The following is a 20424-nucleotide window of genomic DNA, read 5'->3' on the forward strand; positions in this document are numbered from 1 at the left end:
TCAGAAAAGACAGCTACCATTTATAAAAAATAGACTCAAATATACGTATTCTTCTCAACTCCTCACATCCTAAAGCATTCGGCAATTTATTTCCCCACTTTCATCTACTGAGATTCAGAGCAACCATGGTGTGATCATATGTTTTTTCAAGAATAGCTGATGAATACCTGAAAACTCTCCCACTGTGGGACATTCTGTTTTCTCAGAAATGAAAAAAGCAGCCAGAATGACACATTTTCTATTTCTAAAAATAAACCAAAAGGCCAGAGAAATCAATGAAAAAAAAAAATCACAGCACAAAACATAGAATACCAATTACATTTTGGCAATCTGACTAATGAGATAGTCAGCTAATTGCCTGATTCTGATAAACTTTTTAGCAAATAATCTTATGGGTAATGCTGCCTTCATTTCTAACCCTGACATTTTTCATCATGAAAAAGCATACAGACAACACGTGATTAAAGGCCTCCCTACCTAACTGAGCATTTGGTTTATGCTGTTAACCACCTGAAGACTCAACTAGCTAAGCAGATTATTGCTGGATAAAAAACCTGAAAAAAGGATCTGTCTAGAAACAGGTTGATCTTTTCTCTGTATTGCCTTAAATGAGAATGTAGTTTATTTTATGAAATCTTCTCTGCAAGGATTTCTCACATTTCCCTGCTCTACTTTCTGGAACTCTCCAGGGAGTCAGGAAAGGGAATGATCTCTCTGCAACCTCAATTTTTTTTTCCCCCCACAAGAATTCATCTGCATATCCAATGGTTACCTCCTACTTTGATAATCAGCAAATACTACAGGATGAAGAGGTGGTTAATTCAACCAACACATGCTGTTTCAGAGAGATGAGAACAAGGGTAAGTTTCTGATTTTTGTTTGGGGGGAGGGTTTTTTGTTTGTTTGGGCTGGCTTTTTTCTTTGGGGTTTTCATTTTGGTTTGGTTTGGTTTGGTTTGGTTTTTTTGCAGGTTCCTGTGCCCTGCTGTAATCGATGAACTCAGGAATGTAGAAATAGTTCCACCAGTTGGGAGCTTTTTCAGAGCACTGTGGATACCCACACTGATTTGTTGCCTTCATTTCTCCAGGTGTTGCAGCACTGTATTATTCTGATCTTAAAAATTACCTGTTATCATGTAGCCTTCAAAAGATTAATATTAATTCTTCTGCCTAGTTCCTCTGTCATAGGGATTGATTCATCACTAATCCACAGGGAACTCCTTGTCCTGGGAATGCTGTATATGGGGGAAGCAGGGGGCCAAGACAAAAGTGGATTGAAATCTAAGGGCAAGCAGGAGCTCTGAAAACCTCAATTGCAAGAGGCTTCTGCATGTTATTAACATTCAATCTAACTCAATTTTCAGAAATGACATATAATACTGCTGTGCATCCCTCTGTATTCCATTGCTGTCTTTTGGAAGTTCTTTCTGCATGTTTGTACAGCCTACAGAACTCCAGTATAAGGCAGGGAGATTTAAGTATTTTACTAGTACACATCATATCATGGCTTCTTGGATGTCTAAAGGATGCTTCAATTTTCTTTTATTTCTCTCTGTCTGATATTGTACTGAGCTGGCAATAACAATTAAGAGCAGATATTACAAATCCATATAATTTTTTTTTCTTGCAACAGAGATACCAAACAACTACTGTGCATAAAAGGTAAGGAAATTCTGCAGAAATCTTGCCCTGCACAGTAAACAAACAGCTGTTTGTCATTGGTCTAATTACCAAGCTAATGAGATCTAATTTCTATATTCATAAAGTATGCATGAGCAAGCATAAGCATATACAAAGCAGAGCACAGTGACAAATATAATAAATAAAATAGCAAGGTATTGGTAAATAAACATTAATGATCTTTAAACCTAAGAATCAGGTGATGCTTTATGGCAATGTTGCATGGGCAATACAAAATTCTAGTAAGTCTTGGTGTTTCTGTATTGACAGCATTGAAAAAGTATAAAGGATGTCATTTAGAAAGGAAAAACAGCAAATACACAAACATAAACTGGGAAATTACTGTGCTGGCAGCAGCACTGAAGAAAGTTTTGAGCAACAGCACAGCAATAAAATAAGTCAAATTAATAATATACAGGTGCTGCAAGAAAAGGGGCACGGTCTGAGATGTCACCCATAAGCCCCAGCAGTGATTGTTTCCCTTGAATGATATCATGGCTGAAGTGCTTCATCAGGAAGGAGCTAGAGGAATTAGTGAGAATCTCAAGTTGAACAACAAAAATGCTGAAGGGTTTGGAAATTGCTAAGCTTTGCAGAAATGTAGGGGGAAAAGCTGAATTCTTCCATTTAGAGACCAAAAATCTGAAGACTATGAATTCTTCAATTACATGAAATATTGCAATGAGGAGTATAAAGACTGATTTTCCCCATGGTTCCTTGAGGAATTATGAATACTCAGTAACAGCAGTGGGGGCTTAATGTATTAGGAAGCAGTTGTCAATGGTCAAGCCCTGGACAATTAAGCACTGGAACAGCCTATGTATGAAAGCTCTGACATCCTTGCAGCTGGCAGGTTTTTAAGAAGCAGTATGACAACCTTCTCCCAAGAGACTCTTGCTGTAGAGCAGGAGGATGAGATTGAATAGATGATGCCTGCATTTCCTTTCCAGTCTTTTACTTCTGACACTGGCCAGTCTTTGCTGATTCTGTGTACATGGAAAGCGAAGTGAAATAGTTCCCTAACATATATCTTCTACAGAGAATGGAACACATTAGCCTCATCACCGATAAACCGTTGTGTCCCACCTCTGAGGAAGGTGGGACAATATTTTTTAGGAATACTGTTTGTGAGATACAATCTCCTCCTTGGAAATATACATGCTTGCATGAGCCATGTCCCTGAGAGAGCAGAGATATTGATCCAGAAGTTGTCTCTTGCTGACTGGTGCAGGTGTATCTGTAGGATGATCACTGTATTTCTCCAATTATATTGGAGAGCAGGAAAAATGAGTAACTTGAAATCAAATGCTCAAGATTATGTCAACTCTGAGAATGTTCAGCCTGGAAAAAATATGATAAACAGCATCTTAAAAATAGTTGCTCTTTCTGCTTTCTATTCTATTCCCCCTAAATTTGTTCTAAAAGTAATATATGACAAACTTGCACTGTGCACAACATTACAAATCCTGGCATGCCAGCATAAGCCTGATGACAGCTGGCCACCATATGCCTAAAACCAGCCTGGAGTTCCAGAACAGCTCTTCTAAACTGTGGCTGGTTTCATCTTTGTAGCTGCTTTTTGAAGGAAGGATGGGCAGCCATGGGTCCTGGTTGTGTGGAGGTGGTAAATGTGTATCCCTGACCCCCACATGCTAGTTAAATAAAAATGAAAAATTTATTTACCTAAAACTGAGATTCCAGTCATGTTGAAGACAATGGCTTTAACCTGATTTCCCTGGGAAATCCAAAGCTCTGCATCATTCTTCTCATCCTCTACCCAGGCTTAGCCTCATTCTCTATGACAAAGTAAATTCAATTCCCTCTTCTGCTCCCAGGGGATGCCAGAGAGAGTAAGTCTATGTGTCTTATGTCATGCTGAGGTGTTAATGAAATATCAGTAGAAAAGTTCATCCCCTCAACAATCCATTTCTGTTTTATTTGAGTTTTTATAATTTTTTGCTTTTGCTGCTAAACTGAAAAAATTCACCCTGCACCCAGACCTGCAAACTGCAGGACACAGCTTAGCTCCTACTTACAAGTAGCTGGATTTTTTCAGAAGTTATGTTATTTATAGTAGTTAATAATGGGGTGTAGGTAGTTTCTTCGTAACTTCAGATGAAATAAGATCTGTATTAAAAATCTTTTTTCTCCCTGTCAAATTTTCCCTTTTAAAGGGCATTGCATTTTGGAAAAAATCTGGAAATCAGTCAGATTTATTTTTCTAACCATCATCATCATTTCAATCAGAGCACTATTTAAAGTAACACCCAGATAGGGATTTCTTTTCCTAAAAACTTAGAATTTCTTTTGCATACTTATCTTGAGTCAGATAAAAGTATTTCAATGCAAAGTCCTGATACCATTCAACAGCTTACATATTTATTTTGTGCATCAGAGAAACCACACAAATTTCTTAGAATCACGTCAAACTTCTAATCTTTATTTCATCAAGGGCCTACTGATGTAAAATTTTAATAGAAAAGTTTCTAGACTTTATATTTTATATCTATATTTATGCAATATTTAGTCAGGAAAGTAATAACTGGATAAACACCAATAAGCTATTCCAAACACTTTCATTTCCCTTCAACCTTTAGGATGTTTTTATCTTAAGAGAAAAAAAATCTTATGGAAACACTTATACACTTATTAGATCCTATCATGCTGTTAGACAGAAATACTTTATAATTTTTCAAGTCCAGTTCTGGTTTCAATGTTGTGGTGTTTTTTCATGCATGGAAATCTTGTTTTCAGCTGTGCCAGAGATTTAGTGACAAGTTACTAGAAAATATTTATGTCCATTACAGGGCGGATATGTTGATCTTCACCAGTTGTTTCAGCTGCTTGGGTCTGAAGGATTTCTGCATTTTTCTTTTCCTGTTTCAGAATGTTTCTAAATATAGGCTTTTATTAAAAAACAGTAAAGGTATCTTTTTATATGGCTGATGATTTTTTTCTTTCATGATTTACACTGTCTCTTAAAGACCAGAAATTACTCTTCTTGCCCTAGTCCCTTCAAAACATTAATATTGTTTAATATAACTGTACTCCAGTTTAACTGAAGTTCTAGACTTGAACATCACCTATTTCAGTGTTCCACTTTCTTTTCTCTTTCATTTAGTTGCTTCTCAATTATAAATAAAATGCTGAAATTATAGGGACAGTATCATTTTAAACCAAAATCCCTCCCAAACTATTTATAACATAATTAGCTTTCAAATAATTTGTCTACTTCATCTTCTGGCTACCAAGATAACAGAAATTTTAGAGTAGTCACATTTTCCAGTTATTTTTATGTGTCTTGCATTTCCCAATGTTAATTTTCATAGTTTTACTTCTTACTTGGAATATCATGGGGAGCAGGCACCATCTCCCCACTCAGCAGCTGTAGCTCATTTTTATTCAAACTGTTTGCTATTCAGTCTCTAAGCTTCCTGCCTCAGCTTAACACTGTGAAGGAAGGATCCTGCACAGCCTCACTAAATCCTCCTAGCTATTAGATTGCTCTCTGCTCCTTTTATGAAAGTAAGGCCTATCACCAACCCAGCACCCTTTCCATTTCCACTGTTCTCACCCTGCCTTCCATCAGCTGTCAGCCTGCTGCCATCACCTACAGCTTAGATGAAGCTGCCATTCATTTTCCCTATTAAAAGCTCTAATTAATCAACCAGAACCTGAATGCAAAGTCTTGCAGTGACTGTAAGTCACCGCTTAGCATTGTACATTGTTCTGTATGCAATGGTCTGTAACTCTGGGAGAGTGACCCTGTGACTCCATGAGGCTCCTGGCACTCCAGGTGAATTGTCCTGGAAGCACTGGCGGGCACCAGGACTGGGGTGCAGGGGCCTGCTGTGGGTCTGAGCCCCTTGTGCCCTTCCCACAGCAGCTGGCATCAGAGGCAGAATCCAGCCTGTGGCCCTTTCCAGGAAGCAGCTGCAATATTCCAGATCCCTGTGCCAGGCTCTGCCTTGCCACTTCCAGCCTGCCTCTTACAGCCCATAGATTTTGTTGAGAAGTAGAAAAGAAACTGTGGTGCTGAGCTGACATGCTGACTGGAGCAGAAGAGGAAGGGATGGAAATATGTAGACAGCCCTTCCCTCACCCCTGAGAATCAAGAACTGCTAATGTTAAAGCGTGGATCAATATGCAATCTGCCACAAGTGACTGGTGCTTTATGCAGACCTTGGCAAGCAAGAAAGAATTTCCCTCCCTTGCATCAGGAAAGTGTTGATATAAAAACAATTGTCAAAACTTCATCATCCAACCATCTGATATTGATCTTTCCATGTCAGCCAGTGCTCTGGATGCTGCAAAAAGTCAACACTCCCCTTCCAGCAATTGATCCTGTGCAGTAGCAAACTGCCACACCTGCCTGTCTGAAAACACACCTCTTCCAAACTGCCCAGGAATAGAAATCCAACTCCCTGTAAGGAAAAACGAGGGGTAAGACACTTCCACCTCCTCATGCAATTTTGTCCAGAGAGTCTGATCATGCTGGTTTCTCCATGGAGCACAGGAGAAGCCAACAAAGCTCCAATGGTTCACAGGGCTGAAGGAGTTCACACAGCTACAGCCTCTGACTGCAATCCTAATTCCATGAGAGGATCCCATTGATAGCTCTTGTAACACACGTAGTTTTCTCCTCTTATAAAAAAAATTGCCACTTGTCCTCCCCTAAAACCACTAAAGCCACATTAAAAATGACAGCCAGTTTCCTGCTGATTTAAAGTCTGAGACCTCCATACAACAGACAAAAAAAAAAGAAAAAAAAAAAAAAGAGCAATGTAGCTCAGTCCTCAAAATCCTCTGTCATAGTAACACAAAATAGGAAAATGCACCGACTGTGAGAATTCTCATTCTTAACCTTCTTCGCCTGACAATAGTTAAGCTTGATGACTCTGTTGTACACAACCACATTTAATAGGTATTTGAAGTGAAGTCTAATTCCAAGGGCCCATGATGGCAATTTTCAAATCAGATCTATTTTTCCGATTTGATGGCATACAAGAGGGTCCATGTGTGTTTTGTCTTTTGATGGCTGTTTAGTTGTGATATTAAATATCCTCTTTTCTCTCTGCTTTCAGCCTTTTGTCCATCTCTTTCATATAGCAGTAGATTTTTCATGGCCTTCTGCAGGTGAAATAGACTTCTCTGCTACTCCCTCCATCTCTGGTAATCTTGTTTCACTAATATTAGAATAATTTAAAGTTATACTGAAAATATTTTAATAAATACTTTGACAGCTGAGAACAGACAGCATCATGCTACTAAAGAGTCCCTGTAAAAAACACAGAATCTCTTTCAGATGTAACAATTACCATTAGTTACTGATGATTTAATATTTTTTCTAAAGTTGTATATTAAAGTTTACTGCCAACCAATCAAAAGACATTCAAAACCCTGCCTAATTTCCCAAGTTTAGTGAGAAGCATCCACAAAATGCAAAGAATAGTATCTGCAAATCACAGGTGAACCACACAGAAGGAAAAATGGAATGCACAGATCAGCTGAGGGTTTGTGGTTGGTAAAATGCCTGAAAATTCTCATTAAGTGAGAAGAGAGTGAGATTATCAGGCAATGTGATTTGATTGTGATAGAAAGAAGCAGTCTGAAAATGCTGTAAATCTGCAGGATTTCAGGTTTTCCTTCCTTCAACAGGGAAAGTTTGGAGGTTCATCTGCAGGACCAGCTCCTGCAGGGTAGGAAGAGGCTTTGAGAAAAGAGCTACATAAAAATGCATGTTTACCTGGAAAATGAGATGGAAACAAAATAATAAAAAAAATTTTAAAAAAATTTAAAACACCACCAAACTTTAGGGTTGCAATTTTCCTCCCTTGATTCATGTTAGTGTTTTTTTGGACTCAGCAAGAACACTTGAAATCACAGGCTGCCACAACTGCCATGGGCAGCAATACCTCCTGGCCATGCCTGTAAGTACTGTTGCCAGAATCTCCAAGGGCCCAATTATCCCAAATGATGAGTAAAAACGGCTCCCAGTGAAGCTAGTGGGAGCTACAGGTGCTTAATCCTGAACTGAAAGTCACTTTGAGTCCCACATGAACTGAGGGGCTGAACTTTAGGCACCTGTATCTAAATATATGGGGATTAGCTCTTTCATGAGATAAACACCAAGGAATAAGTTCCGGCTTGAACAGATTATAATAATATAAAAACTCTTCCCATTTATCTTTTTAAAAATAGGAAGTCATACAGTTTTAAATCATCTCTATTTATTATTTTTTCTTTACTGACAATGCTCCTTAGGGCTTTAATAATCTGCATAGAAGGCCTGCCTGGCAGTGGCAGGCAAGCAGTGCTCTGTGAGACACAGAGCAGAGAGCTGTTGTGGAAGGTGGCAATTCAAAGCTCAAGCAGAAATAACTGGCACAAGAACGCTGCCATGTGCCAAATCCCAGCTCATTCTATCTAAGGCAGGCTGTGTGCAGGTGAGAATTACTCAAGAGGAATTTTCTCCCTATCTGCTAAAAGCCTCTGTTGCATTGTAAACTGCTTGCACTCAGCGGGCTCCTGGTGGCTGGCTCTGTGGTGTTTACCTGAGGTATAATTTATATTCTTGCAAACCAGCTGCTTGTTAGTTTGACTTCATGAAAGCTTCTTATGTTACAGCTGTCCACTAGAAATTAAGTTAACATGAGGAAATCAAGTGCATCAGTAACCATTTGGCAGCTGGTCAATAAGTAATCCATGCATAAACCATTTCTACCCTCTGACATGATCCATAGATGCTGGAATGCAGGCAAGTCTATTTTCATCATTCTTTAGTAAAGCAGTAGCCCGTCATCATAGAAAATTGTGGTGAGTGCTTCCAGCCACCCTCTCTATCAAGCAGGGGACTGCTTCCTATCCGTGTGGGCACATCAACAGGGCTGCCTGGGCAAACTCTTTTTTCAAAGACTGTTTATAGCCTGTCATGAGAAAAACAGCTCTTTTTCCCTGGGGACTGTAAGAAAGGAAACACACATCTTAGCAGCCAGAATGTGAAAAATTTTTGGCTTACACATAAAGTTTAGGGAGAAAATGTTTCCTGAAGTTGTCCATTTTCCTTTTCTACTCATCATACCCATCATATCTTAGTGAGCAGTCTTGTGGATGAAGGTATATTACAACTTTTTAAGTAGAAGTCTATTCTGAATGCTGCATCACAGTACACTTGGGCATCATTTAGGGAGTTTCTTCTGGATTTATATTATTTCTATCTGTTGCCATATTTTTAAGTGAATTTTAAAAGACGATTATAATTAGTAAGAGAAGATGATGGTATAATTTATTTTTTTTAAGCATCCAGCCATATCCCTAATATCTTCCCCTCCAAGTTTTGTCTTCCTCCTTGACTTTTTCCCCTGCTTTTGCAACATCTGTGAGCTTAGGTTTGGCATGTTTTGGTCCTTTGCAATGGAGCTCATTTCCTCACAACCTATTTTTTGAAGACACTAAAACTCCCGATTTTCTGGTTTTTTTCAATTGCATTTCATTTGATCCTCTCTCCTTTCCAGAGTGTTTGTAGGCCTTTTTTTTCAGGTTCGCAAGATTCCTTTTCCCTTCCCGAAAGGAAATTTCTTTTTTTTTTTTCCCCCCATCTAGCTTCCCAGAAATTTTGAGCAAGTTTGTAAAATTGCTTTAGAGCAAGCTCTGGCAATGCAGTGTTTCCTATGGGTTACCTGAACATTATCTAAGGAATAGGAGGTGTCTGGCAAAAAGCCAACAAAGGTAATGCAGGCTTAGTCTGTCTGCAGAGTAGCAATGATCTAATGACAAAACTGAGAAATGCAAGGAAATCTGGAGCCCCCAGATACAATTAAGGAGTGAGCAGGCTGAGTAGCAAAGGAGTAACCCCAGGGGGAGACAGCAGAAGAATGATGATTAATATCAGTATGTGTTATGCTTGGTAGGACCAGTCACAGCAATTACACCAGTGATTCCAAAAGGGGGGCAGGGGCATATGGTTGCACATAAGGCTCAGAAGAGCTGTTATATCCAGATATCACCTAGATCATTGTGAAATAGTACCTGTAAGGATTGCACCTTGAGCTGTCCAAGAACACACATGCATGGAGAGCACCACAAAGTTTGTTATGCCAAAACTTCTGCATTACTATTAAAAATGCAATCTTTAGAATCCAAGTTCCTCTCTGGTTGTTACAACAAAAGCATCTGCTCAGTGATGCTACTCAAGACAAGACTGCCAGCCCTTTAAGTGAATGGGATTTTTGGAATAAACAATCAGGATGATTATGCTTTCCACTGCTGCAGGGATTTTTATTTACTTCTACAGCTTATTAATATAGACAAGAAAAAAAAACAGATAAACATTTTGTGGTTGTACTAGATGGCAAAAGTATATAATTACATTGCTCAGAATCTCATCAGCTCCCATCAGTCTGAGCTACTTTATGAACATATTTATAAACTGCCGAGTATAGAGCAATTATGAGCAAACATTCTCCATTCTGAATGCATCTGCACATTTAGCATGGTCTGATCTAATTAAAGTCACTTCCACTAAAGTCAACTGAAGTATTTTCACTCCAGGTTAAGGAAAAGACAAAATAAGAACAAGAAGACCCCAGCTCCTACAGCCAAAGCTTCAATTTCAACCAAGTAAGGATGTTTCTAGAAATTATCTAAAATATGACCTGAATAAAATGCTCAGCTGCCAGAGGGAGAAAGTTATATGGCTTTATGTGCTCAGCAAGAGTCAAAAAGCATCCTGCTTAGTGTGAGGTACAATGCAGGAAATTGTACTCTAAACAAATACTATTTGGGCAAAAAAAAATAGTGAAAAGAAAGAAAGATCCTTTTTCATATATTTAAAGACAGATGAAACCAATCTTAATTTTTTTCTCAAGTAAGTTTTTTCTGAGACACACAGTGAAAAATTTTAGGGCTTCCTGTACCCTAAAAATCTCTATCAGTGCTAGTATCAGGGAGACAATGGAAGAATTTAAAAGAACTAAAAAAAATTGTGCATGAGGTTTTATAAAGATATTAAGATAGACTTTGTTTTTAATGGAGAAAAGAGAAAATATCTGAAGCACTTAAAAGTGAAAAGTTAACATGGCATGCAAGTTTAACAAGCTTAATTCATAATTCCATATTAAATTCATATTGATTTTTTTCTCACCAATACTCCATTTATCTAAAAAACCTTTGACTGTCAAAAGCCTGGGGAGACTGCCAAAGACCACTTCATTAATACATTCAATGGGAATCCTTAAGTCTCACAAATATAACCAGGCTATGTTTATTTCAGGAAAAAAGGCATAGTTAAATATCCCATCTCGAGCCAGCCAGGCATCAAACTTTATTTTGGAGGTTTGAAAAGTGGCAAAAAGCCTCAGCTCACATGACTGAATACTTAGCAGAAGTTTTTAATAGCTGAGCAGAAACTACACACCGTGTCACTGACTTCAAAGGCCCCTCACCTATATGGGAGGAGAAGCTTTTTCTAACACACTGAATTTGTTTTCTTTGAAGGAAAGTCCAAGGAATGTGTCCATTGACCAAAAAGCAAGTGAAGTACAGATGGAGATTTTTTCTTCATATTTTAAGCCAAATTCTTCAATAATAAGCTTAATTCTGAGTGTAATTAGAGTACAATAGTTGCTGTCAAAACATGACCTTTGTTTTAAAAAACTAGATTGGTGAGTAACTTTCAGTGAAGCTTATTTGATCTTTGATTTTGAAATTAAGCAGAAAGCATATACATATTGTGTCACAAACACAGTGAGCTTTTCCACTAAGCTGAGCACAGATACTAAAACTTAAAATCAATTTTTAACTATATTAATGAATTTAAAAGTTTGAAGGCGTTTGTGACAATTTAACATTACTTCAACATTACTTTTGAGGACACACCACTATCTTCCATTTTCTTTCTCTGTACTTTATTAATAAAACATTCAGAACTTAAGTACACAGACAGAATTTGAAGGATGTAATTACCTGTCTGGCACACCAGAAAAGGCTGTTTCCCTGATTCCTTCTGAAAGAAAAGGGGTGCACAACCAATTATATAAACAGAAATTAATGAGCATGAGAAAACCACTTTAGCCTTGAAATCACCACCATGGAGTGAACAAAAACCACCAGGGTAATGACACAGGTGGAACCTGTATAAGAGCAACCATGCATTTCACAGGCAGCAAGCAGGAAAAGAGTTGGCACATGAGCACCAAGCCCCCAAATGGATACAAGTCAGTATAGGGCTTTTCACAACACGCAGAACAATTCCTCTTTCTTTTCCTACTTTCCTATTTGTGTTACATTTGAAGGCATTTCTGAGTTTGTAGTATTTTGCCTTTCCTTCTCTCTAGTAAGTATTATGTAAATTTAAGTCTTATCAACAAGCATTATGTACACAAATATGTAAATCAGACAGTGATGAATATGATTTGCATTCTTACACAATTGCATTACACAAGCCAGATCCATATTTAAGCCCTTCAAATAAATAAATCTAAAGAAATGTGAAAAGACATACAAGTAAAACTGGGAAGATGCCTCCCTGTTCTATGCAGACATATACACATCCTTCTACACACTTAGTTTCTTAATAACTGAGTCATAACTTCTCAGTAATTATGTAGCATAATTATTTTTCACACTGCTATCAAATTTCTGAGTAGCACTGAGTTGCTGCAAATTTCCACCAGAACAGAATGTGACTCACAAGTCTTTACAGAAGGGAAATATCCTACTCTGACATTATCAAAAATTACATAAGACAATTTTTCTCCACAAGGAAGGATATCTCATGCTTAAGGCTGGATTGATAAAAGAAACCAGGTTATGTTCCTTACTATTTCACAGTCTTTCATTATGGCCCGAGGCAATTGGTTTAACCTCTGTGTATCTACTTGCTATGACTAAAATGAGTATAATAACATTTTTCCCTTTATTTTTTTGTCTGCCTTGCCTTTGGGTATTCTCCATCAAGGTATGTTTTCTCACTTTGACTTCAGTCCTGCTGAAGTGCACACACTTCAACAGAATTACCCATGTACTTACTGTTGCACACATTGAAGGCAACCTGCTGCACTGGGAAAAGCAGCTACCACAACAAATCTTCAAAAACTCTCTGATGTATATAAATAAATAATACCTGCTTATCAAAGCCATTCATGTTTATTACATACTCTCATGAAAAAACTTTATTAAATATTTATGCCAGTAATATTTGTATATTATAAAAAGGAGTCTACAAGAACAACAGAGAGCTGTGATAGTTTAAAAGTATTCTTAAGCATAGTTTCAATGGTTTTGCATATTGTAGCAAAGTTGCATGAGCTCAAAGTATGCAGGAGCAAGTTTCTAATAGGAAAGTATGAAATATTTTAGAGAATGACCAAATTCAGGAGGCCTAAAATCCTTTGCAAAAACAACCATAGTTTGCAACGTAAAATCTATAATTTAGTGTACTGTAAACATTGTCTTAATTTACCATTTTCTAGAGAAAGCACACACTCTAATTCTATAATGTAATATTTAGGTACTTACTGAAATACTGTTACCTCACTTCATTGAGATGACTCAATTAATGTGTGAAAACAATGCATTGTAAGAATCATTCAGCTCCTGCAGCAGAAAAAAAAAAAAAAGTGTTTACATGAAGTACATTTGTTTCCAAACCAACAAATAATGAATGTGTAGTGTGTCTCAAGCCTCTGGGTAATTCCTGACCCAGAATGTGCATTACTCTATTTCTTTCTCTTTTTTCCTCGTAATTAGCTTAGCTTGAAAAAAAATGGCAATATCATTGTGAATAATATTTATTAAATAACATACATTCAAAAAACTGATTTCCTAGTTGACAGGGACTCTATCACTGGCCACCACTATGTTATTACTTTATTCCTCTAGTGTTTTTCTGATGGTGTAAGCACAATGCCCACACAAGTATTTTTTCCTCACTCTCCCCCTCTTGTGCTACCTCAGATCAATCTTTTGTCTCTCCATTTTCAGTGCTCCATAAAACAAATCTGTTGTCAATCTGAGGACACCTGGCATGAACTTAGCAGTGGATTCTTTGACCTTTTTAACACATGGGGGTCAAAAATCACCATCAGCAGTTGGAGAGAAAAATGTGAAAGATCAAAGTCTTCCACTCCCACTACTGTTCTTGTTTTCCTTTGTTGATATGTGCACTGCTGACAGAAACCAGCATTTTTTAGCTCAGAAGTGCAAATATTTGATAGGAAACTGAGGCCAGATGTATAAACCTAAACCAAACACCAAATATTTCTGTGATTCTTTTTACAGCAGTGGAAAAGGTCCTTTTTAACAAACAGAATCTTTCTCCTGGAGGGAGATGTTTGTAAATCAAACACTGTAGCTTTTATTAGTTGATAGACTGTTGATACTAAATAACAGCTGACTTTAAGCCCAAGAGCAACTGAATAGACTCCTTTCATTGTTGAGCTGAGCTATGCAAAAAGTAAACACCATAAATCATGAAAACTTTGCTTTGCACAAGTATTTCATGCTAGAAATATACAATATTTTTGTAGAGAAGGCAATGTTTTTTAAAAAATACTTTTTTTTAAATCAGTCCCTCTGCAAATCTATATCTAACAGAAAATTATTCATTTTCGTTCACTTTGCTTGAAACAAAATTTTTCTTTTTTGTTTTCCAACTATTACTTTTCTCTGCTGACCTTTATGTGCCCCAAATTTTAGAGGAATGTAATGAAAAAGCCTTCAAGCATCTTAACAGTTACAAATTGTTTATATTTCAAACTGACTCTATCTCAAATCAAATGTCAATATACATTTGGTCTCTTAAAAAGGCACAACATTCTTTTTGAAGTATGTTCAGAGAAGCATTGAAGGAAGAAAAGAATAAGAGTACGGAATCAAAAGAACGTGGTTTTGGTCTACAGATATACCTAATTTGTCTTGTAAAGTCAGACCTCAAGTTCTCTCAGCTATTCCCATTTTTTGGCAACCCAACACAAAACTGAATGAATATAAAGTGTGAAGGCACCACTGAGGAAGCAGCAGATAAAATTTTACTTCACTCATCAAAGTATCAGCAAAGTCTGATACAATTCTGACACAAAGCCTTTTAAAGTGTTTTTCTACACCACTGTCACACGGAGTGTCACAGTCTGTCAGTGTGCTAATAATCTGGGAATCTTACTTAACAGAAATCTACACATGTAAGTACAGTTAAGCCGCCTGTATATGAAAATAATATAGTTTAGTGTTGAGGTTTGTTGAGGACGTATTGTTTGGTGGCAGAAATCTTTGGAGAAGCCAAAGCATTGTCCATGTCCCCCCTGGTACAGAGACTACAAAGATGCTGCATGCCCTCTCCTGCACAACTCAAGAAAGGGCTGCTGTAAACACCAAGGCCTCTCTCTCAAGTGGACCCAATACTCACACAGGGGTCAGAATGAGTGTCTAATTCCTGAAAAGTGTAAAATCTAAGAAATCATCCAGTTGTTGAGTTCCTTTTATGCATACAAGACCAGGCCAGGTACATTATAAAACACTAACTCGTAAAATCTGTGGGTTTAAGTCAAGTATCAAAACATAGCACATGTTGAAAATTACTGGATGATTTATCAAATAACCAAAAGGTTTGAACAAGTCCTTGGAGGATTACAATGCAGAAGCAATTTCCACACCAACTTAATCAATCCCCACTGCAATTTACATGATTTTATGTTTTTAGAGAATTTTGATGCAGTCTTAATTCCCATAGCTTTACCATCTGCACAGCATTTTTATGAAAGGTAATTTTATCCCCTCTACCAACCTGTTAAATATTGTCATGGGAGGATTTATTAGTTTCTATGACTCCAGACAGTATTTTATTCTTCCTCTGCTGTCAGCTGGCAGACCCAAGATCCTAATTTTATCAATCGAAAGCACAGAAACCATTCATTAATAAAATACTCTTAACTTACCTGTTCTGTGACTCAAGAGTAACGCTTGCCTTTCAGCCCAGAGCTGACAAATTCTTTCACAAAAAGAAAGTGAGAAGAAGAAAGTTTTTCTGTGTGATGCAAATCTCTGCAAGTTAAGAACTCTAGGTAGAGCTCCCCCACTTTCTAATGAGAAAATCCTTCAGAAGTATGATCATAACAGAAGTCTAATTGCCACAATTTGTTGGAGAAATGTAATATCCCATTAAGCCCTAAGCTTTTTAAGGGCACTAAACTCATTTTACCCTTAAAATTCTACACACACTACTGATGCTCTTTAATTATTATAGTGCAGTGATTAATAAAAGTAGCAATGAGCTCAGCAGTCTGGGCACACGTGAACTGTATCTGCTTTAGGGAAGCCTGAAATGCATGGCAGTGGATTCCTTCCAAAAGTATTTATCAGAAAGCTGTTTATCTTCAGTAGTAGAGCTTGATTCATACTCATTCCATTTGTGTCAATGAATGCAGCACAAGGCCTTTAATACTCCCTGGTTGGAAGCTAATGCCTTTAGCTTTCCATTAGGTAATTTGAAAGACCTCTTCATTTTTTTTCACAGTCAGCTAACTAATTCTTTAACACTTCATTTCAATACCACTAACACTTACTAAGGGATTGACTTCTCTAAGTGAACAATCTCAGCTGTCTCAACATTTCATCACTACCTGACATATATAGCTGTGTTTAAATCAATGAATCACACTGAGGTAGGTCTATCCCCCTAAGCTTTTTTTTTACATCTAGTCCCAGTGCTCCTCTTTATTGTTCAACATGAAATTTCCAAGATGTGTGGAGAGGATGATATAAACTTGCATCTTACCCCCATTTCTATACTGTCCTTCTATCCAAATTAAAGAGCATCGCTACATCTCAGGAGCTAGGATTTCAAAATGCTTCCTCTCTGATGCACCTTGTGGCAAAGGTGGCAAAGGAAAAACTGATTCTTTTTTTGCAGCAAAGACAATCACATATCATGATGACAGGCAGTGTGTAGGAAAGATGAATTGGGTTCCTCTTTTACCCCAAACTTCTCAGAATTAATTCCCTTCCAGCAAAATTCTATCAGGTACACCAAGGAAGATTATCAGGCATAAACTCGTGAAAAGTTTTCAAGATGAATCAGTGAATGCAGAGTTTAAATTTCTCTTGGCATCAGCTTAGACTAAAAAATCCAAACGTTCAGTTTATTTTTTCCAGGTGATCTTTAAATAAGAGAAAAATTATATTTTATCTCCTAGCATGTCTGCCTCATGCACACCAGTGTGCAAGAATTCCTAGTAAAAGATACAAATGCACATTAGAAACAAAACATAACATTAGAAACAAAACTAAATTTAATTCTTTCAGTGCCTTCACTTAACAATAAAGAAGGGCCCTACTAAGGGCAGAACATGTGGCTGCTGTTGCCAGCCTGCTTGAGCATGATGTCTTTGCTGTTTCTGCTGCTCTGAAGAAGTTACTGCTCCTCCAGTGGCAACTCCTCCGTGTCTCAAATGCATCACCACAGGGTGTTGCACAAAGTTACTTGATTTGAATATTTTAGAATTTCTTTTGTAGTTGAATAATAACAGAATTTAAAATTTTTAATACTAAATAGCTCATTACTGGCACACACAAGCTGTATGTCACCAAACTTGGCATTACCAGGTTTGCATTACACTGTTTAATACACAGAAACAAAGGAACAAAAAACAACAACAACAACTCAAAAAAACCCAAACAAACAAACAAAAAAAAACAATACAGGAGGAAAAATACCCAAACAACTGCCAACTGTCAGGTGTGTCCTGGTAGGAAATTAATCAGATGAGAAAATGCTGTTTCTGGAAGCTTCTTAGTATTAGTTTAGTGATCCAAAACATCAAATGAGCTCTGTCTTTCCAGAGGAATGTCAGCTGAGGCAGAAAAGCTGGTGTTTGCCTGTGTGATGCCTGTCACTGTGGTCCCTCCAGGGCAGCTCTAAACTCCTTTGTAAGTTTCAGTTCTATGAAAAGCAGAAGGAACAGGTCTCAAATAATCAGTTGGTTTTGTGTGCCAAGGATCAACAGTCACCTTTCTACCCAAGTCTGAGTGAATTCCTCTGCCGACTGAAAGCAGGTGTCAACTTAAATTCCACATTAACAAATGTTATAGCAGATATAGAATACTTTGATGTTTTGCTGCCATAAGAAGTTATACTTTTATGAAATTCAAAGCTGTCTTCTTCACATTAAGAGTTACAACACACTATTATGATAATTAAATAATTTTCAAACTTTTATATTATAACTAAAACCCTATTTAGGTACCTAAAGGCATTCCAGTTTTCAAAGTATAACTAAACCTGACCAGAAGCAAGAAAGAAAAATGCAGAAAAAGTAAATAAATGCAAATAAATTACATAATGTTTTTTCAGAGTACAGAACTACAGTACTGAAGAGTGGGTATATAGATGTATTATCTTGGAATCTCATAATTATGAAAGATTTTTACAGAGAAAAGAAATCTTGTATAAATCAGAACCAATTCACCTCCTTTGTGACTGCAAAGCCTCTTGTTACTTTTACTGTCAGAAAAGAGAATTACTTCATAGGAAAGGGTAGACCCAGCTACACATGTTCAGCACTGGAACACAGAAATCACATTATAAGATTACTATTGAGTTCTTTTAACTCAGACAAAGCCCTCTTGTTAGCAAATGATAGTTTGCATTTGGCCACAATTTGTAAAAGCACATAATATTTTCCATTTGTATCATATATTTCATCACTGCATATGAAAATCAGCTAGTGATTATTGGCTGCTTATGTACAGCATGATTCTTGAGAGACTGTCTGGTTTTTTGGGTAGAGAGATGGAAGCACCAAGTGAACTGATATAATATCCTCAAGGCCTGAGGAAGAACAGGAAAGGAAGGTCAATCTTCCTGGACCCCAGTTCCTGTGTCTTCACTACCAAAACACGTTTCCTAACTTTAAGCACCCATGTTACCATTTTTTAGATTAAAAAGACAGCAGGAAAAAGAAAAAAAACAGAGTTAAAAAGAGAGGTCATGCATTAGTCAAAATACTAAATAAGCCACTTTTGAATGAGTCTTGATTTCATTCTCTCTCTCCTAATTTTCCAGAGTACATTTGAAAATATAGAAATAAAAAAGAAAATCATGACTGTGATTGTCTTTGGGAGCTAGGCCTGCTTCAACAAAATACACCTATCTTTAGGATGAGGAGTTAAAAGTCACCTACAGTATTTTGCAGAAGTCCTACGTAAATAAAATGGGTTTGGAAGAGAATGTGAAACATCAAACATCCACCCTCCAGTCTCAAATATCTCTATATCTCTGTTCAGTAATTTTTAAGACTTTCATAAATTCTAGAAAACAAAGCTGAATCTCAATTAAGGGCTGCTGAAGGGAGAATAGTATCCTATAACGCTGACATCTGGACTCCTGCTAGCACATGCTATGTATATCTGTCACTGACAGCTTATCAGGTTATACATCATTCTGAACCATTAGTCATGTCTTTCTCAGCAAGCACAGGAATCTGCAAAACCAGCACAGACATAGAAGAAGTACCTCTGAGAGGACAAATTCACTTACATGTAACAATCTTAGAAGGTAATCATAGCCATTAATATAATGCAGACCATAAATGTCAATACAAATAGTCAAGAGTATGTCAACAAGCAGGGTATGGACATGACTGATCTAAACAATGAACTTATTGGAAATGATAACTTTGTGAATATCCCCAGCTATGGGTACACATTTAATCTCCACATGCTAAAGATCCAAGAGGAAAAAATTCAAAGTGATTTCATAAGGGAGAGGGAAAAAAATCTGTTCTTATTTCCATAGCCGTGTAAAAGAGCTTCTGAAAAACGTCCAAGAAGAATGTAGTGTGCCCCAGCACAAACTTATTCAAGATGTAACTGGCAGATAAAACCCTACACATGACACCAACTGGTTAAACAGAGGCAGGCTCCACATGCCTTGTCATTTGATCATGATAGAGATTGATCATTCCTGTTACTGGACTAGACTGTAATGAAAAGCTTCATGAATGTGTTAAAGCCATTTTAAGGGCTCACTAGAGACCCAAGTGTGGAAGGAGCATGCCTGAGCCAAGTTCTACATGCAGCCTACACACCATCACGAATAATGAACTGTTTCAGGCAAAAAACAAGATATTAAAATGAGAATTTTTTCTGACACAGAGTTTTTGGACCATTTGGTTGAATCCATAAACTGAAGAGTAACTTAATGAAATAGGTGGGGATTTATACACTATTAGGACAAAAAAAAAGTACAAACAAGCCTTATAAAAGAGACCTGTGAAGAGCTGCTGTTTGCAAACACTTACCTAGCACAGCTGTTAATTGCTTCTAAAACATGGCAGGTTAGTTTGCTTGCACAAGCACAGTGAAATTGCTGTCAGCAACTGTACAGCACACAGGCTTTCCCTGCCTGTCGGGAGCTTGACAGATATCCATAAGTTTAGGATAATATTAGAAAACACGTATAAAAAACAGTAACTCATTTATTTTCATAAGAAACTTTAGTATTAAATGCATTAATTTAATTATTATCATTTCCTGCTAGCATCGGAACACTCAAATTTTAGAAGTTACATACAATTGTAGAGGGCTATAGATCCGCTTAAAATTCTGCTTAAAATTCTGCTTATTTTCCCTTCCAAAGTACATGCATTAAAAATAGAGGAAAAGAGTTTATCAGAAAAATTAGACCTCCCAGACTCAATCCTCTCAGTGTCTTTATTAGGCCATGGACATGTTCCTCAATTCTGCCAGAAGT

General features: G+C 37.2%; 1 long non-coding RNA gene across 1 annotated transcript in view; it reads left to right on the forward strand.

The window, feature by feature from the left end:
• Window positions 1-411: 411 nt before the first annotated feature.
• LOC113458634 (uncharacterized) overlaps window positions 412-20424 on the forward strand; it is a 56260-nt gene continuing 36247 nt past the window's right edge. Inside the window, exon 1 of the long non-coding RNA XR_003379059.2 lies at window positions 412-860. This is a non-coding gene — a long non-coding RNA (uncharacterized LOC113458634). The remainder of the gene's footprint in view (window positions 861-20424) is intronic.

The sequence above is a fragment of the Zonotrichia albicollis genome, chromosome 8, assembly GCF_047830755.1.
Source record: "Zonotrichia albicollis isolate bZonAlb1 chromosome 8, bZonAlb1.hap1, whole genome shotgun sequence".
NCBI lineage: Eukaryota > Metazoa > Chordata > Aves > Passeriformes > Passerellidae > Zonotrichia > Zonotrichia albicollis.